Genomic DNA, 13,894 nt, shown 5'->3' with positions numbered 1-13,894 from the left:
GAGCTATTTAGCAACACTGAATTGGGACTTGAAGCAGAATTAATTGAGCTCAAATTGCATCCTCCTAGCAATCCGCTAATCTGCTCCAGCAGGAGGATAATGACATCTCAAGAAACCAGCTTCAAAAATTGAAACTTGCCGAGTTTTATTAAACAGGCTGCTTAAAAAGAGGATTAATACTTGCATATAAAATATTGCCATAACAAGACTTATGTTCATATGGGAGTCTTTTGCCTCCAAATGGAAGGTGGCTCTCAGGAGGATTTGTGAACTACGTGCGCTCGTACACACACACATGCACACACACACAATTACGTGCCCAAAACCACACAGAACCAAGCTGCTGTCGTGTCCCCAAATTACTTTTCTTAAACCGTGTTTATTAGTCCTAGGCAGTTCTTAGCAAGCAGGAACTTTAATAAAAGCTCCTTTCAAGCAAAGACCTCAAAATGCTCTGTAAACAGCAACAAATCAAGTGTCACATCATCCCTGGTGACACTGGGACAGCACTGCAGCCTCTGGGAAATAAGTGTTGTGTGGCAAATACATGGCAGAACTGGGAACAGAAGCCAAAAGTCTTTTTGAGTCCTGCACCCTCTCCCACTTCATTTCATTTCTCCCATTTTTCTGAGATCTCTGTCACTGGGAGACAGTTGAGAAAATGTGATTTTTTACTCTCATTGCAGTAGGAGCCCTTTGGGAAAACACCCTGTTTGCAGCATCCACGTGCAGCATGGTGGGGTTTCAGGATTGCTGTTCAATCCAACAGCAAACGGGTTGGATTTCTGGAAAATATTCCTCTATCCTCCTCACTCCATGGCTCCTGTTTGGGTGCAGCTGCCTGAAAACACTGAATACCTTAATGCCAAGTGACTCCCTTTGTACTTCTGCCTGCACCTCAGAGCAGCACTCTTCTCCGCAGGCTTCACCTCGTTCCCTAACGTCTTGCCCTTTGCTTAGGTTTCTGTGTTAATCTAATAAGACAGACAAGAAACTCTCCACAAAGTCTTATCCATCACCCTCAATTTACATTTTATTAGCATGGGTACCCACAGCAAAGCAAATAAAGTGTAGTGGGTTGTTCTCTCTGTTGCTGTCAATAATATTGTCGTTGCCACCGACCCAATTAGAAGCATTTGTCGGTGTTCAGTAATGAGATCAGAGCCAGGGCTGAGGTCTCCATCTTTCACCGGGTGGCTCACAGGCCGCTATGAAATATTTATGAACGATCTTGGATGACATCTGTTTGCTATTTTGCTGGTGATGTTCCCAGCGAGTGGCCAGCCTGGGGAGCACATGCTGGTCCTGGCAGTGTGGGCATCAGGTGAGCCCTTGCTGGTGTATCAGTGGGAAAATAAACTAAACCAGGACTCAGATGCTCCGTCCTGGAGCAGTTCCCAGCTGCCACGTCAGAGCACTGCCCTGGACTGGTCCAGACATGTGTGGCTAGAGAAGCATCACTTGGGATGATGTGTGTGAGGCTCAGCAGGCAGCACTGGGGACACCAGGGCTCCAGCTCAGCCCAGGGCTGGTTTCCTTCACAGCAATGTGCTTTTGACTAGCTCTACTTCTTGTAGCGTGTCTGATGTGTCTCCTCATCGGACAGTTGTAGAGGAGGGGAAACTTTAACTAAGAAGCAAACACTTGAAGGATGAGCTACTTCAGGTTTGGCCAAGGTGGTGAAATATCATGGCCAAGCACCAAAGCATTTGGGTCAGCAATGAAAGCCATGCTGCTGGCATAAGTTTCTGCCCTGTGTTCCCATGTATGGTGGCCTGGGCAAGAGGAGGGGGTGGTTGGACCCTGCACCCGTAGAAACTGGACCCATCACTGGGGCTGGTACAGGCATGGGCCAAACAAGGAGCAACCGTGGAGGAGACGTTGCACCTCCACTGAGCTCAGACAAATCACCTTGCTGGCCAAGGAGTAAAAGTCTGTAGCAAATCACAAAATGCCCTGAATCATCCAATGCCCCCCAAAATGTCATCATGATTGTCTGAGCACTACCATTTAGAGAGGATTCAGCTCACCTTGTTTTAAGCACTTCACTGAGACCCCTAAATAGGTATTTATTGATCTGGCCTTCCTCTACTGTCTGCAAGGAGCAATTTGCACCTAAATCTGTGCCTAAGATGGGACTCACACTCTAGAAATGCCTGTTTCTCTTTGGGAGCTGTGCTTCCCACAACTTCCCCAGGGTACAATAAACACCTGCAATGCTTAGTAGGATCCACAGCTTGCCATATAGTTTATCAATGTTGTTAGATATCCGATGTCTGTTCAAAGGCTTCCTACCGATTCTTTCATGGCCTGTCCATCACCAAATGACTGGCAGCTGCCCAGTGTGGTCCAGAGGTGTGCTGTCAGGATCCTCCTGTGGTCCTGCCTCCCCAACACCCTTCAACTTCACCGTCCCCATCCTTCCCACAAAGCCCACAAGTGACCACGTGCTTTAGCCAAGCCATCGGCGCAAGCTCCAACCCTCGGCTGTGTTGCAGTGAGGTGGGAGGGTGGTGGGGAAGGATCGGTTCTCCGGACGGAGGGGCAGGGTGGATGCACGCTGTGCCCTGAGAGCCACGCTCATGGGGCTGAAGGACTGCCCAGCAGGGATTCTGGCTGGGCACATGGTTTGGTAAAAGCCTAGCAAATCCCCCAAATTATACCCTTCCTGCTGCAAGGAGAAAACAGAGGCTGGGCTGAAGCTGTAATTTGCACAGGAATAGCAGGGTTGTTGTATTTATATCATATCATGGGTCTGAGTGCCACTCGTTCCCCAGAGTTCTTGGTACCACCAGCACTTTCTCCTGAGACCCCATCCACAGCCCCTTGGCCTCCAGCCCACCCTCAAACTTCCCCTGAGGTCACGCTGGAGCTGTCAGCAGCAATACACATTTGGAGGGGAGTTAACGACAGAGGTCTGCGTTCCCAATCTGACGTGCTGGTGACACTTTGAGGGAGGTGTTAGCTTGTCATCGGATAACCCTGTCATCACCATGCCTTGGAGAGATGTGTTCCTGCAGGACCCTGGCAGACCCTGCGACACTGCAAGTGTATGAGGTAGGAGCGGTGCTGGGGTATCAACGTGGGCACGGAGGTGCTGCAGAGACATGCCAAGGGCCACGGGGTGAGTTGGTGTTAGAGCCAGGACTGGGTTTAGCTCTGGGGACCTCAGGTGGGGGAAGCCCTGCACACTATGGGGCGTGTGAAGCGATGCAGGGCAATTTCCTCTGGCAATATAAAGCCCAGGGTCTTCTTTCTGTTTATCTCAACCATCATTTGCATCTCAAGTGTAGAAGGAGCAAATGGACAATGCTGGAACTAGGATCAAGTGAAGTGACCTATGAAGAGGTACCCATCTGGCTGTTCCTTGGACAGAATCTCCCCTGGGAGCCAGAAAAGCTTTTGGTTAAAGACCTTCCTGAAGCACCTCTCCATGGTCACTTTTCTACCCAGGACCGTGCTGTCAAAGATATTCTTCCCCTCGCTCCTGAGCTCTATATACCCACATACAAGTTTTAGGCTTTGACGGGCCCAGCGACTTGTGTAGATCCTGTCTGTCCACGTGTGGAGTCTTTACCTGGAAAGTCTTTGGCAATGCCTCTGGGGGCTTTTGTGTTTTAAGCACCCATCACGGCAAGCTCTTCAAGTATCAGTCAAAAAGTCAGGAAAAGTGAAATAAAAACTCTGGGTGTTTTCCAGGCTTGGCAGGAAGGACACACCACCTCTTCCTAACTCCAGCCATTCCATGGAGCTGTTTTAGTTAAAGCCCGCACAGACACCTTTTCATGTCTGCTTTCCAGCCAGACACTTCCTCATGGTGACTTTGGTCGCAGTAGAGGGTGCCGCTGTTAACACTTTGTTCTACCTGAAGTATACGAGGATGAAAGATAAGTGGAAATAATTTTCCACTGAAGGACATCAGTAATATGTATGAAAACTGCCTGTCTCTGGACCATCTGGCTGCTGATAATACAATATTAATAACCGCAGTCAATTAAGCTGAGCCTCCCTTGGGGAGCAGGGTTTCAGTTGGGCAATGTCACAAGAATCGATGTAATCCAAGTTCTGATGCCATCGATAGCAGCTGGCTCGGGAGCCAGGGTGCCTGGGGAGGTGTCCAGGCACACTTAGAGCTCTCCCGGGAGAGCCGCTGCCACTGGCAGATGCTTTGCAATGATCCCTAAAAAAAGAAGTGTTCAAGATGATCTGCAGGTGCTTTTGGAGCCCAAGCTGGGGCACCAAAAGCCTCATGTCTTAAGAAAGCCTGGAGTGGGAAACACTACTGAGAGGTGATGGTGGGCACTCTGCGAGATGCTGGAGGGGGACTTGGATAAATACGCGGGCAGATGGGAAGGGTTTTCCACTCACTGGGATTACAGGAGCTGAAGGGGACACCCGTTGTGGAGATCCCTCCTTATGAGTGTGGACATGCCCAATGGCGGAGTCACAGCTGCTTCAGAGGAGACAAAATTCTCCCTCCTGCCATCACTTGTAAAAACCCTTTCTCTCCTCTGAGCTGAAGCTTTTTCTTGTTTTCTTTAAGGTTTTTAAGGGGTTGAGGCTTGTGACTTGACAGGGCTTTGCAGGCAGGGGAAAAGCAGCTCAAAGAAGGGCTCCCTTCATGGTAAGGACATTTGTCACATTCTGTCACCACCCAGCAGTGTCCCACACCTTGAAGCAGCTAAGCTTCAGCACACAGCCTATCCCCTTGCAGGGTTCTTGCTTTCCATCCAAAGCTCTTCAGGACTCCAGGAGCCTCTCCTGCTGCAAGATGGATTTCTTTTTGCAGCTCTGGAAGAGTTTCACCGAAAACCCCAACAGGAAATACCAAGGTGAGAGGCAGATCGTGCTAAGGATGGGTGAACACTAAGATGCTTCACTCACTAGGTCACCCATGATAATCACAAATATCCAGGATATATATGTGTGAGCAGGACAATGCCCAGGTTCCCCACTAAAACAACGTAAGTCCAACAGCAGCTCCCCAGCAAAGTGGTTCTTTGGCTTGTGAGGAGTCACAGCTTGAGGTTTCACTTTGGGAAGCACCTCTGCGAGGGAGGATGGTGTTTTCCAGCAGAACATCCCTCCAGAATTTTTCACACAGACTCCAGGAGCAAGTCTGTAGTACCAAAAAAATCTCCTTACCACCTCCCAGGCAAACTGCTCATAATTGAAGATACTTGCTACAAATTTGACATGAAAAGCAGAGTAATTTAGCATTTTAAGGGAGATACAGCTAGGTATGGCTAAGATTTATTTTTTTTCTTTTTTTTTTAACATTTCATGACAAATTGAATTGGGGACTATTTGGCAGGAAAATTCACACTGTGAGAAAATTTGGGGCTTTCAAATAATACCTTTCCCAGCAGCAAAAGCTTCATTGTCATTGAAAAACAGTGTCACATGTTAGTTTTGCTCAAACTTTTGATATCTAAATTTTTACCAGGTTTGACCCAGTTCCAAAAGTACTGCAAAAAAAGTGAAGTCTGATTGGCACAGGAGACCCTCAAAACTGGAAGGGGTGAGGAAAACTCTCTGAGTAATAGAGCAGCAAATGTACTGGAGTTTTAATGCAATTTAATGCACAACTTTTCTCATTGCTTCTACCCATGGAGCTTCTTTGGCACTGGAGAGGCAGGAACTGACACAACTGGGATTTACGGGATGGGTGACAAGTTCTCCTAATGTGCTTCCCATAAGGCAGCCAAGGGGGACCCTGTTTTGGGGAGAGCCAGAGGTTTCCCGCCTGCAGGAGAGCCAGACGGATTGTGTCCAGCCTCAACTCAGAGGCTGACCCCGTGCAGGTCAGCCTTCTCCCTCTTGCCTAATTAGGCTGTAATTACACACTTCAGAACAGAGGTGCCTTCGTGTGAGTGTGTACGGCATCCACTGCAAAGAAGCTCTGGTCACGGCTGGAGCTATGTAAGGACAAAACACATTAATAGTCAACAGGAGGAAACAAAAGAGCAAAACCAGTTCAGGTGAGTCTTCACATACACCAGTTTCTCAGTAGTACCTTCCAAGGGAGCTGAAACTCCTACTGAAGTCAGGCCAAAGAGCTGTTAAAAAGAAAAAAAAAAAATTTGCTTACATTGAAAATATATTGTGTGGTTCATTTAACAACGGTTAAAGCAATTTAGAGCCATCAGCAGGATCAGAGCGAGGGATTTGCTCTGTTTGATCAGACAAATAAGCCGTGACATTGGATGTCTCTGCCTGCAGAAGTTCAAACACTGGGGCTTCTTCTGAGACCCCCCCTCTGCTCAGCCGAGAGCCTGGACACGTCCCATGCAGGGACGAGTTTTCTTCCCGACCACCCCAGGCAGTCTGCTGCTGCTATGCTGGTACTCTAAAGCATAAGATTGGATTAGGCTTTTCTTAGCTTGCCTCACTCCGAATGTAGTGTTGCCAATTTGTATGATTTTATGCCAAACCTTGTGATATTTGGGATATTTCTTAGAGCGTCAGTTCCTGGAATAAAGTGATTACAGAAGAACCTCATCGCTGCCTCAGTTATAAAAGTACATTCCCATCCCATGTTGCTACCAGAAGGGCTGAAGCAGGGAAGGAAGAGCATGTGAGGGGGAGCTAAAGACTCCTCATCTACCATGCAATTTTGGGGATTTGTATTAAAGCTCCTGCACGTTTTTACATAGTCATCTCTGATCTCAGAGTGTCTGGAACTATCCTGGTCAAATTTACCTTGGAATTGCAGAGAAAAATTTTCTACCTATCTGGTGCACTCAAAGGGGAGCCTCGTTTCTGGAGCAGTAACAGAAGATCATCAAAAGGACCCCGATGGTCCTGACCAGGCTGAGCCCATCCAGTGTCCTGTCCCTAGGACAGTGGCACTTCCCCAGGACGTTCTTGCAGCCTCAGTGATCTCTGGCTCCGAGACACCCTGAGCTTTCATAGACCATCTCCTACAAGGACTAATGGTGCAATGACAGATACAACTGTGCTCAGGACGTCTGGGTGACAGTCCCACATCTGCTGAAGGCTCTTTGCTGTGGCTTTTCCAGGAGGGTAAGGACTGCCCAGAGGTGTCCTTGGTCTTCTGCAATGAGGGTGACCTCCACTTGGTTATGAAGATGCTGAACCACTGGGATAAGCTTTCTTTCTGATGCACTCACTTCAGTGCTTCCTTTCAGACATCCATTTTTTCCGTGTCTCACCATAAAATGAAGCATCTCGTATCCTTTCAAGATGAGTGTGTTTTTCCTCGATTCAGAATCACTTGGATTAGTTTTGGGGGCCACCGAGTTAATGACCTAAAGGATTTTATCTGATCACTGCAAGCTTGCCTCTCCTGGCCCTGCCACTGGTGTCCCAAGCCACAATGTCACGCAGCAAATGGACAACGGCAACCGTGGAATCCCATTTAAAGATGAGTCTTGTTATTTTTATACCAATTACAAGGTTATGGATCAGGCTAAAAGGTGTTTAATATCTTGTAATATTTAGGCACACTTGGCTCCCATGTTTATTGGGGCTGTTTGTAGCAACATGTAATATGTGCTCACTGTGGAAGTATGTGGCACGCACATAAAAATGGCACAGATGTGCTGAGAAGCACCAGGGAAGCGAGGCTGGCCTGTGGCATGGGGAGAAAGTGCTCCCTCCTGCAGCAAGGGCAGCAGGAGAAGGCAAGAGAGGGGAGGAAAAGAGATAAACTCATACCTGCTGCGCTTGCTCCACTCAGCTGCATCTTACTTTTACATAGTGTTTTCTTTTGAGGTCTCGAAATCCCATTGCACAATATTGTAAAAATGTCATAAAATATTTTATTGCATTGTACAACTGAAATGCTGCCAAGAGCCTTAACCCCTGAGCTGCCTCCTTCCCGCGGACGCCCAGTGTGTCCCTGATCAGGAACTAGTTCCCTTTGCTTTGTGGCTGAACTCTGAGGAGGATGGAGGGGGTTTACAGGCTCGGAGGTGAGAGTTGCTGGATCACCACTCCAGGGCAGTTAGTCACCAAGAATGACATTAGCTAATTTGGGGCCTTCCCATGCCTCTGTCTGGGGATCTCAGCTTGAACAGAATTAGAGGTGAGATCGGTCCTGATACTTTCACTCCTCACCTTCTCCTTCAGTGCCAGCCTGCAAATACCAATGGAAATGTGATCACTGCTCTGTGTCCCGCTGTCTTGTTTCATGCTGAAGCCATCGATCAGCCATAAAAGGACTTTTGGAAGCACCTGGACTCAAATCACAAAGGTAGGGCAGGTGAAGAACCAGCCCTTCCAGTGAGGCCGTGGCCCTACGTTGGCCCTTAGGAGGCTGATGGTCTGCTGGACAGGCAAGCTTGGGAAGTCACTTCTCAGCACTGGGCCTTATTTTCCCAAGGTGTACATGGGCATAAACAGCTTTATTGACCTGCTATGTAAAGATCTTGGAAATTTGCTGGTGAGGAGACCACAGTATCAGTGTTTACAAGACTGACGGTGGATCTTTTGAGGTCAGTGGTGACATGGGAGTAACATCAGACCATTCCCTTATATTGGTGCCCCTAATCAAGGAGCAAACTGGACAAGGCCAGCACGAGATTAGGAGGCTCCTGTTCCCCAGAGCAGCCCCAGAAAGAAAAGCTGCCCCGTTGGAGCATGGTTGTGCAGGCCAGCTCTGCACAAGGTTGGGTTTTTCTTCAGTTGCTTGCCCTGTGATACCCAGCTATGCATCAAAAAAATGACCACCTGGCTCCCCCATCCCTGCCTCAACAGATGCTGTCATTAACTTGGGAAATATTTCACATCAGCTGGAAAATTCCAGTGAGCTGGGGAGGCCAGAGGCCTCTCCTCCTGCAGATGTTGGGTCTGTGCTTGCCAGCAACCAGATCTTGGCCTGAATTTGTTACAAAGAAAGAGCAAAAATTAGCCAGCTGTTCTCAGTGGAGATTTTCATCCCTTTTGCTCCCCCTTTAATGGAAGAAATGATAACTCCATGAAAGGCTCAGGCAGAACTTATTCAGGCCCAGGGGAAATTCACCCTGCTCGGAAGTATAGATACCAATTAATTCTCACTTAAAGCCTATTTTGAGTGGTACTTCATGGGTGTAACTCTTTCTGCTGGTGTTCATACAGCGGTGAATTTTCAACCTAGTTGTAGCCCTGAAGGGCAAAATCCAAACGATCTCTTCTTTCATAGTTTCCAAGAACACAGTGCAAGCAATCCCACATTTTCTAGCCTTCCTGGGCTGTAAGTAGGCTGTGGTATTGAGTCATGGGCTAGAAGAGTCCTTAGAGGAAGCATTTATCTGCTGTAGTGAATCTCAGGATAACTCTTGGTTTGCAGGCTGCATTACGAACAGTGTCTCCCACCCTCTCCCAGCTCCTAAGCCAGACTGTGGTGCCTCATGTCCCACAGACACACTGCCGGGATTTTAATAAGGGACTCTTAACGCAAATTTCCCTTGAGTTTGTGCTAAATGTCCCATCCCAGAGGCTGGCGAGCTGGCTGAGATGTTCTGGGGAGGAATGTGGGGATCTGCTCATTTGCTTTTCTATTTAAACAAAATGCTTTCCCATAAACACGGAGGAGGAAACCCCACTTGGCTGAGCCCCGTGGAAGAAGTGTCTTCACTGGGAATGTTTATATGTTGCCTCTGAAACCTAAACTAAATCAAACTGAGACTTCAAGCAGAAACTGCCCCACTTGTGACCAGTGCCGGGGCTTTGTACCGTGCAGCATCAGTGCAGCTGGGGCTTAGTCCTGCACCCGGCACAGGGTGCTGCCTGCCCTGCCAGCCTCACTGCAGGCGGCAGAGTAGACCCTGCCCTGGGAGCTAAGCTGGGGTTTCCATAAATGAATTTCACCAGTTGCTCCTGCTGTGGAACAGACCTTCCTCACACTGGGGGCAGCAATAACGGCGGCTGGAGGAGGAAGCTGCTAGCTCCTGCTTGCTCTTGTTTAGTGTTCACGAGGGGTCATCATGCAGTGTCTTCCTAGTAAACCCAGGGTAGCCAAAAGTCTGTTGTCTTCTCCATGGGAACCCAGGACCTTTTGGGACCTTCAGGGTTTGCCCAACGTGTCCCTGAGTCCTGGCAAAGAAAGCAAAGTGCCTGTGTCCCTGGCTTCTGTCAGCCCTGGGTACACCACGGACGCCTCTCCTTTGAAGAACCACAGTCTAGCTGTGTTTCCTTCATTGCAAAACATCTGGGGGTTGTTCCCTGGGGGTGCTGCAAGCTCCATGGACTGGCGTGTTGTGCAGTCTGGGATTGCCATGGCAGTGCCTCAGTTTCCCTGATGTAGAGCAGACATGACTTCATGGACCACCTCAAGGGAGCACAGCAACTAGTCTGGCTGGAGAGCACAAAGTGATTTTTATTACACCCCAAAGCAAAGTCCTTTAGGATTATTTGGTGCTGGGACACTGCTGTGTGTCACACTTTGTGTTAATGACCTTTCAGCTGCACTACAACAGCAAGAGTGCTGTTGGCACTCTTTGCCCTCTCCCAAAATCTATTTCTTCTCCTCAGATTTACCAGGAAAGTGAAGAGGGAGATGACTGAGGTTTTTCAGCCTCACACCATGAGAACCTACCAGCCTTTTGCTGCTGGACAGGCCGACACGACCGACGGACAGGACTGTGTCCACTCAATTCCCAGAACACAGATGGCTATATTGGCAAAGCTGCAGTTCCCATATGGTCCCTTATATCGCAGGGAGTGGTTTGACTGTACAAGCACGAAGCATAGCTGGACCAGAATAGCACATTAGGAGAGCTCTGCTAGTACTCCCACACTGTTTCTGCTAAGCCGAATGCAGACACAATCCACTGAGCTAGGAGGCTGGGTTCCCATTAGCATTAAAGAGGATGGACACCCAGACTTTAATGCCCATCCGCTGCTAAGTCCTTCACAAAAGGGCTGGAAGGTTTTTGCAATAACAGTTTCCTGTATCAGAGCTCAATGTGTTGTCCAGAACAGCATAGAAATCACTGCAGATTTTGATCAACTACTTGGTATTGGTTGCTCCTCCTAGCTCAGCCAGAACAGGGTATCTGAAATACATTTAACTATCTCCAGCATTTTAAGAAAATTTAACTCCCCACATTAACAGCCCCACTCCTTCTCCCCTCAAAATTGCTGAGAAACAACACTCTGATATTACAAGGACAAGAAAGCACTGCTGCGTGTTGGAGCAGTTAAGGCAGCTCCTACACACGCTGCGAAGAAGTGGCTAAACGTCGTAATAAATGGTGTAAGCACCGGCTGAGCTTGACACCCCCGCAGCTGGGCAGTGAGCTGAGACCTGCTGTGCCGCTCGGACCGGCTCCTGCACACAGGTGACAGACCCCGCTGTGGACACAGCCTGCTTGTACAAATGCAAAGTACAACTGGGTGATACAAAGACGCTCTAATTTCCAGCAGGAACAGGCACAAATCCATATATAACACCATGGGAAACAAACACGTGAATCCACCCCGCCTGCCTGAAGTGCTGTTTACAGTCTCAGAAGCGTATTACAGGTGTGTCTGTACTCGCAAAGCAACACAAGCTGTCACTGTGCTGGGATGCATGATGCAGGAACGAATTGCCCGGTGCAGAGTTAATCTGTTTGTAACCACTGCAGGAAGGCAACTGTCAGGTATTACTGCAAGCTCTTTGGAGCAGACGCTGCCTTTTTTGGCTGTATAGGACTTAGGAGGACAAGGTCTATTACAGGAGATACAGATGCGCACTCCTATTCATTAGCAGTGTCTAAAAATCATTTCTGCCTGAGCAGTGCGAAGTCAATGCTGTAATGCAGAAATGGGTGCCACGGGACAGTGAGGGATATCTCCCGCCGTGAGGTTTGGTCCCTGTGTCGTACAGGGCATGTGTCGTCCAACCCCCGCAGCAGTAACAACACACAGCCAGGCAAAACCAACAGTGATGTGCTATTTTGCATTCGGGCTGTGGTACAGCGTGTCCTGTCACATCCCACGCAAATGCACACGCACGTTCTCCCAAGAGCACATCTGCCTACAAAAGCAAACACCTCTGCAGTCACTGAATCAGCCACAAACACTTCTGCATATGGAAAAACACTCAGGGACGGTGGCTTCAAAAGGTGAGCAAGAAGAAAATAAAGCAGCTATAGAAGCTCCTCCACATCAAACACTGATGGAGTGAGACGTTGTAGTCAGCATCAGTTCCCATCTCCTTTTTTTGCAGTTTATTTACGAAATCTGGGGATGAAAGCAGGGTCCGATACAGGATGCGCAGCACAACCCACACAGGTGAAACCAGATGGTGGCAGTTAACACAGGCAAACAGCAACAAGCAACACAGAAATATAAATAAACTCATGTTTTACAGGAATTCATCAGAGATTCACATAGGCACAAAAAGGATGGATCTTCAAGGGGCTAAAGCAAAAAGCAACATAGATTTTTTTGGTCTCTTGCTGTTAACTGCTATGAAATTATACTGTTTTACACCATTCAGTTCTTTATTTCCTCTCTGGAGGCGCTGCCACATGGAAGCAAAGCTGATCAGCAGGCTCTTCTGAGCCTGTGAATTAAAACCTGCTCTCTGATTAAAACACCGCTGCACTTCACTCTCCCTCTGTCTCGGTCTCTGGTCATACTGATGCTGCGCCAAGACAAAACACGCGCTCGTCTTTCATAAAGAATTGCATCTCCTTTAAGCCCAGCATCGTGTTACTGGTGAATGGTTCCCATCTTCCATCATACAAAGTGAAATGATTAAAACAGAATTACTGGAATTCCCTACATCTCCATCAGAGATCAAGCTTGGTCATTTGGAAAATAAGTAATGAACATCATTTGTTAATGTCACTGTTAAGTGATGAATTTTTTTATGCTTAACACACCAGGCCTATTTTCTCTTCATTTCCACGTTTGTTTTTGAACCTGCTAATTTAATTAAATCTCTACTGTTGAGGAGCCATTAAAGGTGACCAACCGTGCAAGATACCTGCTGTGGTGCACCAGATAATTAAAGTGAATGGGAGGCAGCTTGGGGGAGAGAGGAGCAGGTCCCTGCACTGTACCAGGGCAACACCTGGGTTTATGGGGTTATGCCTCTGCAGAAGGAGTTATAGGATATTTTAACACATTGCACAGGATATTCCAATCCTCTCCTGGTCCTAGGGCAATGCTCTGAAAATGCACCCTGGATGGTTTTGGCCTTAAATACATCTCCCCACAGCTTTTTTGTTTAATATGCAAGATCATTAAGTGTCTCGCTATATGCTGAGTGATTTTTATCTTCCCATCCAAAGGAAAAACATCTGGAATGAACCAGAAATATACATGTATGTCCTTTGCTTTGAGGATCCTTTCCATGCAAAGGTAGGGAAAAGAGCAGGGAGGGAAGGGGAGGCATCAGACATAGCAGCAGAGTGCCCTTTTCCTCTTCCCCTGACCAAGTATCTCAGTTGCCTGCAGCTTCAAGACAAGTTGTTAGCAAAAATCAGAAAGCATTGGGGGTCCTGAAACCGGTCTTAGCAGCCTCACATATTTTATGTTCTGTAAAGAGCGAAGCATTCACCTCGTAGACGGCACCCATGCCTCCCCATAATCCATGCCCATGAGCTTTGCTTTTGCCTTTCAGAAGGAATTTAATCCATGACATGACACAACACCACAGGTCAGGGAATGGGGGAATTTCCCTTCAAAGCCCCATGAGAGACTGACAGCCGTCGGGCCACGTCTATCCCTTTGCGCTGTGCCTCCTGCTCCAACAAGGGCTCTGTCCCTTGAGACACGGCTGGGGGATGCTGCTGCTCCGTGTGTGATGCTCTGAGAGCGCTGCAGTCCCCACGTTTTGGGAGAGCACAGACTAGCCTGTCCAACGGCACTTCCCGAGAGAGGGGATGCTTCTGCACCGTCTTCCCATCAAGAAGACCCCATGGGCAATTTTAATGCAAGGTCCGCCTGATGCTGG

The sequence above is a fragment of the Accipiter gentilis genome, chromosome 10 (genome assembly GCF_929443795.1).
Source record: "Accipiter gentilis chromosome 10, bAccGen1.1, whole genome shotgun sequence".
Classification (NCBI taxonomy): Eukaryota; Metazoa; Chordata; class Aves; order Accipitriformes; family Accipitridae; genus Astur; species Astur gentilis.
This window is presented reverse-complemented; position numbering follows the sequence as displayed.